This window comes from Macrotis lagotis, chromosome 1 (genome assembly GCF_037893015.1).
Source record: "Macrotis lagotis isolate mMagLag1 chromosome 1, bilby.v1.9.chrom.fasta, whole genome shotgun sequence".
In the NCBI taxonomy this organism is placed as follows: domain Eukaryota; kingdom Metazoa; phylum Chordata; class Mammalia; order Peramelemorphia; family Peramelidae; genus Macrotis; species Macrotis lagotis.
Window position 1 is genome coordinate 628,584,482 of NC_133658.1, and position 4,065 is coordinate 628,588,546.

The 4,065-nt window shown below is 54.3% G+C and overlaps 1 pseudogene; it reads left to right on the forward strand.

Moving 5' to 3' along the window:
- The first annotated feature begins 2,884 nt into the window (after positions 1–2,884).
- Positions 2,885–3,793, forward strand: LOC141522121 (ADP-ribose pyrophosphatase, mitochondrial pseudogene; annotated as a pseudogene).
- Positions 3,794–4,065: the final 272 nt, after the last annotated feature.

A 4,065-nucleotide genomic window follows, 5' to 3' on the forward strand; every position in this document is an offset into this window, starting at 1 on the left:
ACCCTTATCTTATTGTCTGATCATGTTATCTTATACTTTTGGTTTCTTCCTTATGATTTCTCTCTCATCACACTCAATTTGGATCAATGTACAACATGGAAACAAAGTAAAGACTGACAGATTGCTTTCTGTGGGGGGTGGGGGTGGGGGAGGGAAGTAAGATTGGGGAAAAAATTGTAAAGCAAATAAAATCTTTAAAAAAAGTCAATTAAGGAAACAGAAAACAAAGATAAATTTGTAATGTACACAAAGAAGATATGACTTTCTACATTAGCTTTCTGTAACAAGCAGCCAATAAAACGAGGCCATCCAAATCCATAGGATTTAGGAATGACTAGTAATAGGACAAGGAGCAAAGAAGTCAGCCACAGGATCACAACTGTGAAGAGAGGAAACTGAGAACAGAGCATCGGCTGACTGAGAATAAGGAGAGGATGGAGTTACCACAGATTACCAACAGGTTGAGACAAAGGGAGAGATCAAAAGATAGGTAGTCATGATTACAGAGAGGAATTTGTGAGGCACCCAAATTCATGGGGGTAAAAGAATTATTTATGAGAGTGGGAGGGTAGGACCATCTGTATGCATGATTTAGAGGAAGTGAAAATGTAGGTCTTGGGAAAAAAAAAGAAGTTGCTGAATTGGGAGGCCAGGGTGCTGAAGATATCCATGTTTAATCAACCTGAGTATGAGGAAGGTTTAGAAGGTGATAGAATGAGGAGAAGTTAGGTAATGAATTAGTTGAGAAACTGACAGTGTCTGACCTGGACGTTTCTAAATGAGGAGGGCACAAATCGGGACTGGATGGGAAAGGAGTGAATCTCAGAAGTGTGAAGCGTATTAAATAAACTTGGTAATGAAACAAGCCCTTGAGGAGGAAGGAGTATGTCTGTTCCTTTTTGTGACCTTATGCATCAGCAGGACATGAGACAAGGAACACCCAGTATTGGATAGGTTGGCATATAATGTAATGGAGTGTCTCCAGAGAATCCCATGAGTACTTGATGGAAGGAGAATTTTAAAAATGGAGTATTTTTTGTTAATATTAGAACTGGATTTCTGATGCCAAGCTCAAAGGGAAAGGCCTACGACTAAAGTGGGTAGTATCTGCTGAGGGGAAGGAATGATATGAGAAGTTAAATATGGTAACTTAGATTCAAGGAAATCAGGGAGAAAGCAGGTGGGATTTTTCTAGCCATAGCTTGACTGAAGTCCTCATGGAGTGGGGTTTCTGTCTTCCAGATTCCTGACAAGAAAGGGCTGCAGATTGTTATTCTCTCAAATACCAGGAAAGAACATGTCCTTAAATTGTAGAGTTTGAACCAGTAAAGGGATGGATTCTGGTTTCTGCTTTTATAAATCTCAGCTTCTTAGGTCCTCAGGATCCTGATTGAATTCATATTCAATGTTGATTTCTTTCTCTCAGATCAAAATAATGGGAAATACTGTACACTTAGAAGGTATCCTGTATAGAAAAAAATGTACACCTGACTCCTACATCAGTCTGGTGTCTGAGCTGAGAATTCTAGATGAGTTCCTGAGGCTAAGCGGCCTGGTGTCTTTGGTACTAGTCCCAGGTTGATAGTAATAATGGCTAGTATTTACCTGGTACAGAGGTATCACACCTTCAGCCTGGAGGTTTCATGTGCCGGCAACATTCTAAAGTTGTTCATTTATTCACAGAGATGGTGTTTCTGAAACCTTGTAGTTTTAGGATCGCTTCTCAAGAGATAGAAGGGGCCTTTCAAGGTCACCTTGTCTCATTTTGCAGATGGGGAAATGATGGCCAGAGATGGTTTGCCAAGATCTTCTAAGTCCTTATAAGCTCAAGAGTCAGGATTTGAATGCAGATTCTCTGACTGAATTCAGTACTTTTTTTTACAGTCCCTCCTTTCTGATGCTCTCCATCAATCACATTTGGGGCTCTTTGTCTTTTATCTGGATTTTTTTTTTCTAGTAGTGGGAATGGCAGAGGGCAAGGAGCCATTTCTTTTAAAAATCTGCATTCATAAGCTAGAAGAGCTCTCAGGCACCGTCCTATGCAATGTTCTCAGAAAATCAGTTAATAATGTGTCTTACAGGGGGAGGCTAGGTGGCGCCGTGGATAAAGCACCGGCTCTGGAGTCAGCAGGACCTGAGTTCAAATCCGACCTCAGACACTTCATAATTACCTAGCTGTGTGGCCTTGGGCAAGCCACTTAGCCTTACAAAAAAACAAAAAAAACCCCCCAAAAACAAATAATGTGTCTTAGATAGGAGTCAAAGTCGGGCCTTGGCACTCCAAGTCGGGATATTCTTTTACCCAGGTTCGAGAGTCAGAGGAAAGCAGAGTTCAAATTCGTCCTTAGTTGTGTGCCTCTGAGCAAATTTGTCAAAGTTTCTTTTTCTGTTGCTTTTTTAAGGCAATGGGGTTAAATGACCTTCCCAAGATCACACATGCGGCTAATTACTAAGCGTCTGAGGTCCAACTTGCAGCAGGTTGTCCTGACTCCGGGGGTCTGCGCTCCCTCCTGCGTCCGTCATGCTCCTTCAACCTTAAAGTGACCCTAAAGCCCTGCAGCCTCGGGAGGACTGCACGAAGGAATCTTTGTACCCCGCCTCGTTCTTCGTGGAGGGCTTCGCGTGCAAGCAGTGCAAGGCCGCAGTGGCGGCGGCCCGGCCCAGCGGGGCGGCCTTGCCTGGGCCCGCCGGGGTCAGCCCAGCCGGAGGGGCGGGGCTTCCGCAAGGCCGGGGCCGAGGGGCGGGGGCGGAGGGCCGGCCGGGCTGGTCTCTGAGTGGCTGCCGGGCAGACCCGGGAGGGCGGGGCGGGGCCGCCGCGGGCGGGGCCCAGGCGCTTCCGGGTCACGCCCCGCCCCGCCCCGCGTGAGCGGAGAAGCCGGCCGCCGCCATGCGGAGCGCCGCGCGCGCCCTGCACCGCCAGGCCCGCGCGTCCCCGTACCCGCTGTCCGCCGTGCAGCGCTGCCCCGTCCCCGACCACAAGGTCCCCTGGCGGGCCGAGTGGCCCGAGTACCGACCGGCGGAGTACACGGCGGCCGCCGTCCTGGCCGGGCCCCCCTGGGCGGACCCCCCGCTGGGCCGGGACGGCTTCTGGCCCAGGTTCAACCAGAGGGACGGGCCCGTGGACCGCAGGAGCCACGGCGGCCGCTACGAGCTGGCGGCCGGGCGGCCCAGGAACCCCGCGGGCCGCACGGGGCTGGCGGGCCGGGGCCTGCTGGGGCGCTGGGGCCCCAACCACGCGGCGGACCCCATCGTCACCCGCTGGAAGCGGGACGGCGCGGGCCGCAAGGTCGCCCACCCCGCGTCGGGGCGGCCCGTTCTGCAGGTCGTGGCCGTGCGGCGCGCGGACTGCGGGCTGTGGGCCCTGCCGGGCGGCATGGTGGGGCCGGGCGAGGCGCCGGGCGCGGCCCTGCTGCGGGAGCTGGCCGAGGAGGCCCTGGGCGGGCGCGGGCAGCTGCGGCGCCTCCTGGGCCTGGGGCCGCGGCCGCTGTACAGGGGCTACGTGGACGACCCCCGCAACACGGACTGCGCCTGGGTGGAGACGGAGGCGCTGCACTACCACGACGAGACGGGCGAGGCCACGGCCGGCCTGGCCCTGCGGCCGGGGGGCGACGCGGCCGAGGCCGGCTGGGCGGAGCTGAGCCGGGGGGCTGCGCCTGTATGGCGGCCACGGCCAGCTGCTGGCGCTGGTGGCCGAGCGGCACGGGGCGCACTGGGCCGAGGCCTGACCCGGCCCGGCCCGGCGGCCCGGCGGCGCGGAGCTCCACTGGGCCGAGTCCGGCCCGGGCCCCGGAGCCCCGGCCCCCGGAGGCCGGCCCCGGACAGCGGTGCCCAAGCGCGCGTGCCGCTGCTGCTCTTGCGAAATGTTGCTGGCCCAAAGGCTTGGGCGTGGCTCCTTCACAAAACAACCTGTTGCCGGGGATGCCTTTCTGGGAGGGGGAATCAGGAGGTGTCGGGAAAATAAAAAAGACAAGTCACATCCTCAAGTCGCCCTTGAGTCTGCTTTAAAAAAGTGAAATGGAAAAGAAAATCTGTGCAGTCATAAGGTGAACGTGAATAGCGTTTCCT